The sequence below is a fragment of the Oncorhynchus gorbuscha genome, linkage group LG05 (genome assembly GCF_021184085.1).
Source record: "Oncorhynchus gorbuscha isolate QuinsamMale2020 ecotype Even-year linkage group LG05, OgorEven_v1.0, whole genome shotgun sequence".
Classification (NCBI taxonomy): Eukaryota; Metazoa; Chordata; class Actinopteri; order Salmoniformes; family Salmonidae; genus Oncorhynchus; species Oncorhynchus gorbuscha.
In genome coordinates, this window is record NC_060177.1 from 77,039,031 (window position 1) to 77,048,475 (window position 9,445).

A 9,445-nucleotide genomic window follows, 5' to 3' on the forward strand; every position below is an offset into this window, starting at 1 on the left:
GGATTCCTTTCTCTGCATGTTGAACGAGTGGATTACTCAAATTGATGGCGCCAACTGAACTGACTTTTTGGGATATAAAGAAGGATTTTATCTAACAAAACGACACTACATGTTATAACTGGAACCCTTTGGATGACAAATCAGAGGAAGATTTTCAGAAAGTAAGTGAATATGTAAATCGCTATTTGTGAATTTATGAAACCTGTGCCGGTGAAAAAATATTTAGATGTGGGGCACCGTCCTCAAACAATCACATGGCATACTTTCCCTGTAATGACTACTGTAAATCGGACAGTGCAGTTAGATTAACAAGAATTTAACCTTTAAACAGGTTTAATATCCATGATTTTTCGGATGATTTATTTGAATTGCGCGCCTTCCAGTGTCACCGGAAGTTGTCCGGCTAGCGGGATGCCCCTTACACCCAGTCACTGCAAAGATACAGGCGTTTTTTGTAACTCAGTTGACGGAGAGGAAGGAAACCACTCAGGGATTTCACCATGAGGCCACTGGAGACTTTAAAACAGCTAGGGTTTAATGGCTGTGATTGAGGATGGACCAACAACATTGCAGTTACTCCACAATACTGACAGAGGGAAAATAAGGAAGCCTGTACAGAATAAAAAATATTCCAAAACATGCATCCTGTTTGCAACAAGGCACTAAATACTGCAAAAAATGTGGCAGTTAACTTTCTTTCCTGAAGACAAAGTGTTATGTTTGTGGCAACTCACCATATTTTCAAGTGTAGTGGTGGTTGCATCATGTTATGGGTATGCTTGTAATTGTTAAGGACTGGGAGTGCTATAAAGTCAAAAAGTTATGAGTCAGAAAGTTGGCTGTCAGAAGTTTTACAATATAGGTTCACCTTTAATCCATCTACAGTATGTGCATATTTCAAGATATGGCATATGAGGGTGTGATGAGGTACCCAATGGGTTCAACCATATTTCTGTCAACAATCATTTGGAAAAAAACTTTTCTTAAAAACTGGAAATCAAATGACCATCCATCATCAAGACAGTGGATGAATCAAATGCATTAATATCTAAATACAACATTACAAAACATTACAAGTACCAGAGATATTCAAATAATGAGGAATGAGAGAAATGATGGAGTGTGTGTGTGTGTGTGTGTGGGCGGGGGGGCTGTGAGTGTGCACAGAGACAGTGTAAAAATAAAAAGTCGATAAAGATACAAGTACATTTACATTTACATTTAAGTCATTTAGCAGACGCTCTTATCCAGAGCGACTTACAAATTGGTGCATTCACCTTATGACATCCAGTGGAACAGCCACTTTACAATAGTGCATCTAAATATTTTAAGGGGGGGTGAGAAGGATTACTTTATCCTATCCTAGGTATTCCTTAAAGAGGTGGGGTTTCAGGTGTCTCCGGAAGGTGGTGATTGACTCCGCTGTCCTGGCGTCGTGAGGGAGTTTGTTCCACCATTGGGGAGCCAGAGCAGTGAACAGTTTTGACTGGGTTGAGCGGGAACTGTACTTCCTCAGTGGTAGGGAGGCGAGCAGGCCAGAGGTGGATGAACGCAGTGCCCTTATTTGGGTGTAGGGCCTGATCAGAGCCTGGAGGTACTGAGGTGCCGTTCCCCTCACAGCTCCGTAGGCAAGCACCATGGTCTTGTAGCGGATGCGAGCTTCAACTGGAAGCCAGTGGAGAGAGCGGAGGAGCGGGGTGACGTGAGAGAACTTGGGAAGGTTGAACACTAGACGGGCTGCGGCGTTCTGGATGAGTTGTAGGGGTTTAATGGCACAGGCAGGGAGCCCAGCCAACAGCGAGTTGCAGTAATCCAGACGGGAGATGACAAGTGCCTGGATTAGGACCTGCGCTGCTTCCTGTGTGAGGCAGGGTCGTACTCTGCGGATGTTGTAGAGCATGAACCATAGCATGAAAGTAGAACTCAGATAGTCCGCATAGCCATTTTGATAGCAGATTTTACAGGTCTTCCTACTACACCGCCTGATATAGATGTCTTGGATAGCAGGGACCTCGGCCTCAGTGATGTACTGGGCTGTCTGCACGACCCTCTGTAGTGCCATGCGATCGAGGGCAGTGCTATTGCCATACCAGGCAGTGATGCAGCCAGTCAAAATGCTCTCTATGGTACAGCTGTAGAACTTTGAGGGTTTGAGAGCCAAACTTTCCTCCTGAGGGGGAAGAGCCGCTGTCACGCCTTCTTCACGACTGTGTGCGTGTGTTTGGACCATTTAAAGTCTAGTGATTTGGACACCGAGGAACTTGAAGCTCTCGACCTGCTCTACTGCAGCCCAGTTCATATGGATGGGGGTGTGCTCATTCCCCCTGTTTCCTGTAGTCCATGTTCAGCTCCTTGGTCTTACTGACTTTAAGGGAGAGATTGTTGTTCTGGCACCACACTGACAGGTCAACGACGTCCTCCCTGTAGGCTGACTCATCATCGCCTTTGATCAGGCCTACCACCGTCGTGTCGTCAGCAAACTTGATGGTGTTGGACAAGTGCGTGGCAACACAGCCATGGGTGAACAGGGAGTACAGGAGGGGCCTAAGCACACAACCCTGTGGGGCCCCTGTGTTGAGGGTCAGCTTGGCAGAGGGGATATTGCCTACCTTCACCACATGGGGTCAGCCAGTTAGGAATGATCCAGTTGCAAGGGAGGTGTTCAGACCCAGAATCCTAAGCTTGGTGACAAATGGTGTTGAACTCTGAGCTGTAGTCAATTAACAGAGTTCTCACATAGCTATTCCTCTTATCTAGGTGGGTGAGGAAAGTGTGGAGAGCAACTGAGATTGTTTAAGAAAAAAGTGAAGTAAAAAAAGAAGTAAATAATTTACTGTCGCGAGGCTATATACAGGAAGTACCGGTACAGAGTCAATGTGCGGGGGCACAGGTTAGCATTCACTGTGAGGTCTACATCTGTTGTATTTCGTGCATGTGACAAATACAATTCGATTTCAAAACTGAAACCTACTTGCTCACTTTTGCCCCTAGTGGCAGGTTTCCACATCATCGCCCAACATCCTCAGAGAAAGTCCCTACGTGGAATACTGACTTGTATCACGTGTGACCTGGTTGTAAAGAACACTACTCATAAATGTAATTGAAGAACAGAGTGAAGACGTGAGACTGGAGCCATATCTCCACACACACACACACACACACACACACACACACACACACACACACACACACACACACACACACACACACACACACACACACACACACACACACACACACACACACACACACACACACACACACACACACACACACACACACACACTGTCTGTAACTCGTATCAGTGTAGTCTCATCCAGGGTGCGAGACAGACAGTCTGTCAGCTTTTCAGTAAACCACTAAAAATATTAATATATAAGCTTTAAAAAATGTAAGCCTTAACTGTGGGATGATGTGAACAACAGCTAATCAACAAGGCCACTTATAAGAATAAGAATAAAATATAACTTTCCATTAAAACTTACCGGTAGCTGATGTTGTTCCAACTTGTCAGAGCAAGTTGACTGGCTAAGCACAGTGTGACTGGAGTGATTGGTCATGATGCATTATCTTCATATGGTAAGGGAGAAAGACGGGAATAGAGTCAGAGAATATACATTAGATAGAGGAAGAAAGGGAGAGATGAGAAGGAGAGATGATAGATGTTGAGAGGGAGGAGGTTAGATTGACCGAGAACAAAATCTTCGCTAGTTCTGCATATTACTGTCGGAGTCCCTTCAAGACCGAGACAGAGAGAGAAAGAGATTGAGCGAGAGGAGGGTAAACAAACAGTTAACTCATTATCAACACACAGCAAGACACAGGGGAGAAAGACAGACACACACACATATGCACGCACTTGCAAAAGGCAGGCAGGCAAGAACCCCCCCCCCCCACACACACACACACACACATTGTTCAGCATGTCGTGTGTTTCTCACTGATAAACTACAGTAATGGGAGCATATTAGGATGGCTATCATTATTTCAAAGAATGTAACATGCATTGTTTTTAGTCTGTATCACTATCTAGTGGCAGTTTATCGTCATCACAAGCAGAAACACAGGAAGTTATGATTATGTTACATTTTATCAGGAAAAAAATATTACATATATACAGTGCCTTGCGAAAGTATTCGGCCCCTTTAAACTTTGCGACCTTTTGCCACATTTCAGGCTTCAAACATAAATATATAAAACTGTATTTTTTTGTGAAGAATCAACAACAAGTGGGACACAATCATGAAGTGGAACGACATTTATTGGATATTTCAAACTTTTTTAACAAATCAAAAACTGAAAAATTGGGCGTGCAAAATTATTCAGCCCCCTTAAGTTAATACTTTGTAGCGCCACCTTTTACTGCGATTACAGCTGTAAGTCGCTTGGGGTATGTCTCTATCAGTTTTGCACATCGAGAGACTGAATTTTTTTCCTATTCCTCCTTGCAAAACAGCTCGAGCTCAGTGAGGTTGGATGGAGAGCATTTGTGAACAGCAGTTTTCAGTTCTTTCCACAGATTCTCGATTGGATTCAGGTCTGGACTTTGACTTGGCCATTCTAACACCTGGATATGTTTATTTTTGAACCATTCCATTGTTGATTTTGCTTTATGTTTTGGATCATTGTCTTGTTGGAAGACAAATCTCCGTCCCAGTCTCAGGTCTTTTGCAGACTCCATCAGGTTTTCTTCCAGAATGGTCCTGTATTTGGCTCCATCCATCTTCCCATCAATTTTAACCATCTTCCCTGTCCCTGCTGAAGAAAAGCAGGCCCAAACCATGATGCTGCCACCACCATGTTTGACAGTGGGGATGGTTTGTTCAGGGTGATGAGCTGTGTTGCTTTTACGCCAAACATAACGTTTTGCATTGTTGCCAAAAAGTTCAATTTTGGTTTCATCTGACCAGAGCACCTTCTTCCACATGTTTGGTGTCTCCCAGGTGGCTTGTGGCAAACGACACTTTTTATGGATATCTTTAAGAAATGGCTTTCTTCTTGCCACTCTTCCATAAAGGCCAGATTTGTGCAATATACGACTGATTGTTGTCCTATGGACAGTCTATGGACAGTCTCCCACCTCAGCTGTAGATCTCTGCAGTTCATCCAGAGTGATCATGGGCCTCTTGGCTGCATCTCTGATCAGTCTTCTCCTTGTATGAGCTGAAAGTTTAGAGGGACGGACAGGTGTTGGTAGATTTGCAGTGGTCTGATACTCCTTCCATTTCAATACTACCGCTTGCACAGTGCTCCTTGGGATGTTTAAAGCTTGGGAAATCTTTTTGTATCCAAATCAGGATTTAAACTTCTTCACAACAGTATCTCGGACCTGCCTGGTGTGTTCCTTGTTCTTCATGATGCTCTCTGCGCTTTTAACGGACCTCTGAGACTATCACAGTGCAGGTGCATTTATACGGAGACTTGATTACACACAGCTGGATTGTATTTATCATCATTAGTCATTTAGGTCAACATTGGATCATTCAGAGATCCTCACTGAACTTCTGGAGAGAGTTTGCTGCACTGAAAGTAAAGGGGCTGAATAGTTTTGCACGCCCAATTTTTCAGTATTTGATTTGTTAAAAAAGTTTGAAATATCCAATAAATGCCGTTCCACTTCATTATTGTGTCCCACTTGTTGTTGATTCTTCACAAAAAAATACAGTTTTATATCTTTATGTTTGAAGACTGAAATGTGGCAAAAGGTCGCAAGTTCAAGGGGGCCGAATACTTTCACAAGGCATTTCACGAGACATAATTACAGCAATAAAAAGAAGACATTACTAGCCTATTCAACCTCTCTTTTGTATCTTCTGAGTTTCCAAAGATTGGAAAGCTGTCACATTCTCCCCCCTCTTCAAAGGGGGAGACACTCTAGACCCAAACTGCTATAGACCTACATCTATCCTTCCCTGCCTTTCTAAGGTCTTCGAAAGCCAAGTTAACAAACAGATCACAGACCATTTCGAATCCCACCGTACCTTCTCCGCTATGCAATCTAGCTTCCGAGCTGGTCATGGGTGCACCTCAGCCACCCCCAAGGTCCTAAACGGTATAACTTTGATCAATAATAGACAATACTGTGCAGCCATCTTCATCGACCTGGCCAAGGCTTTCGACTCTGTCAATCACCACATTCTTATTGGCAGACTCAACAGCCTTGGTTTATCAAATGATTGCCTCACCTGGTTCACCAACTACTTCTCTGATAGGGTTCAGTGTGTCAAATCGGAGGGTCTATTGTCCGGACCTCTGCCAATCTCTATGGGGGTGCCACAGGGTTCAATTCTCGGGCCGGCTCTCTTTTCTGTATACATCAATGATGTCGCTCTTGCTGCTGGTGATTCTCTGATCCACCTCTACGCAGATGACACCATTCTGTATACCTCTGGCCCTTCTTTGGACACTGTGATAACTAACCTACGACGAGCTTCAATGCCATTCAACTGTCCTTCCGTGGCCTCCAACTGCTTTTAAATGCAAGTAAAACTAAATGCATGCTCTTCAACCGATCGCTGCCCGCACCTGTCCTCCCATCCACTGGTCAGGCACCGGTGTTGCCAGTACGTGCCCATAGCCCGGTGCGCTATAGGGCAGCCCCCCGAAAGTGCCATGCGAGTGTGGGCATCGAGCCAGGGTGTATGGTGCCTGCTCAGCGGGTCTGGTCGCCGGTACGCAGTTTTGGTCCAGGGTATCCTGCGCCGGCTCTGCGTGCTGTGTCTCCGGGGCGCTGGGAGGGTGCAGTGCGTCCTCTGCCTGCGCTCCGCTCGTGCCGGGCAAATGTGGGAGTGGAGCCTAAGGGAGAGGTGCGTGTAGTAAGCACTAGATCTCCCGTGCTTACCCACAGCCCGGTTCAACCTGTGCCTGCACTCTGGAGGGTCCGGGCTAGAGTAGTTGTCCAGCCTGGGGAAGTGGTGCACCAGAGCTCCAGTGCTCCCCCACAGCCCGGTCCTTCAGGTGCCTCCTCCTAACATCAAGCCTCCTGTGGCAGCCCCACGCACCAGGCTGTCTCTCTGTCTCCTTCCTGCAGGTGGTCCTGTCTGTCTGGCACTGCTGCCGGAGTCTCCCGCCTGTCCGGCGCTGCTGCCGGAGTCTCCCGCCTGTCCGGCGCTGCTCCCGGAGTCTCCCGCCTGTCCGGCTCTTGGCAGAGCCCCTCTGCCAAGAGGCGCCAGAGCCCCTCTGCCCAGAGGTGCCAGACCTCCTCTGCCCAGAGGCACCAGACCTCCTCTGCCCCGAGCAGCTGCCCCTCTGTCCCGAGCAGCTGCCCCTCTGTCCCGAGCTTCCGCCCCTCTGTCCTGAGCTTCCGCCCCTCTGTCCAGAGCTTCCGCCCCTCTGTCCAGTGGGGTCATTGGGAGGGGTGGCCATGGTTAGAAAGCCACGGAGGCGGACAATAAGGCGGACTAAGACTATGGTGTAGTGGGGTCCGCGTCCCGCGCCAGAGCCGCCACAGAGAGGTTTTTCTCTGTTTGAAAAATGAGCGTGAAAGATCACATTGCGTAAGTGGATAGGTGGGGGCTCTCAGAATGAGTTTTGAGCTATAGAGTAAAGCGGCCATTGTTTCTCCCGGTGTTATTGAAAAACCTACACACCCGGTTGATATATTATCGAATATATATTTTAAAAACAACCTGAGGATTGATTATAAAAAACGTTTGACATGTTTCTGTGGACATTATGGATATTATTTGGAATATACGTTCGTGGTGTCGTGACCGCTCTTTCCTGTGGATTTCTGAACATAATGGAACAAACAAACGGAGGTATTTTGGGTATAAAAATAATCTTTATGGAACAAAAGGAACATTTGTTGTGTAACTGGGAGTCTCGTGAGTGAAAACATCCGTAGATCAAAGGTAAATGATTAATTGATTGCTTTTCTGATTTTCGTGACCTAGCTACTTAAGGTGCATTACCACCACCAACTGGACTGGAGTGTGGACCTCAGTTCATCTTTCAATCACCCACATGGTAATATGCTCCTAAAAGGAGATGGGAGATGCGGGACTTGCAATGATTGAATAACATGTATATGTACATTTATTTTTTGCAATGGGAGTGGGGGGGGGTTCAGCATGTTACATGAGTGTTTTATGCGTTTCAACCTGTCTCCAAATTAGTATAGTTGGTTCTGAGTGAGTTTCAATATTTCAACCTGTGTGTCCTGATCGCCTCTGGTGTGGATGGACAAAATCAACATGCGTAAGATGGTGCACGCAGACGCACACGCCTGCCCGGTCTAGTCAGCATGTTAAGCCATATAGCACAGTGCCAAACTAGTGGCTGTGGGTTTTCGCTCCTTCCTTGTACTTGATTAATGAATTAAGGTTTCTAATTAGTAAGGAACTCCCCTCACTTGGTTGCCTAGGTCTTAATTGAAAGGAAAAAACTAAAACCAGCAGACAGGCCCTTCATGGAATAAGTTTGACACCCCTGTCCTAAACCTTAGTCTTATTCACTCATGCCAGATAGCCTAAAATAATGCAAGAAAAACCTCAACCTATAGATATAAATTGCACAAGAATGACAGTTTACATTTATGTATTTTTTAAGGTGTTGTTTTCTGTTTGTTCATCCCACCCAGATAAAACTGACCGCGGGGACTGCAGGTTATGAGTCAACCTGTACATCACTAGTGCACACCATAGCATAAACATAGTAAAACCTTAAACAATTGAAAAGGAAAACAAAACAAGTGTTTCTTCTTGGACAAGTTCACGTAGTCAGTCCTTCCCGTTTGAGTTCCGTTTCATTCCAAGTGGATAAGACCCAGCACCCAGGTTGGATGACAGAGTGCTATGGCATTTAGAGCCACTAGAGGGCACTCAATATACACCTTTCACAGCAGTTCCAATGGCACAATTAGTCCAGATTCATCTCTGGTTAGAAAGAATTAGGCACCACACACACAATAGAGAACACCACAAGTGTCTGCCTGGTGAAACACAAGGAGTTTCCAGTGACAGATCTGTTTGACATAGACTAGTAGTTACTCAGGCTACTGTACGTTCTCCTTCCAAACCACAGTTTGAAGGATGAATATCACTTTCTCCTGAAATCCAAAGTGTTCCGTTTATTGTGTTCATTGATTGGACTTTCCACAGCTGAGGTACTGGGTCATTATATGGTGGGACCTTGAACATGTTAAATACCACCTTTCAGTGTTCTATTTCAAAGCCTTATCATGGATCAAGTGATGAGTCAATTGAACCCTTGTCACATTGGCACAAGTTCAGCATTTAAAACTGTATGTTTGTTATGGAGAGAGCAAGAACAGGTGAGTGAGAGAATGAGAGAGAGACAGAGCGAGAGAAGGAGATAAATAGATAGAGAGGAGGATGAAGTAATCTACCTATGCCCAGGGTATGCGCTGTGCATAGGTCCCCGGTTTTTAGGAACTCAGTAGGGACTCAGCTTAATGTTGAGAGTTAGAATAATGTAATTCATA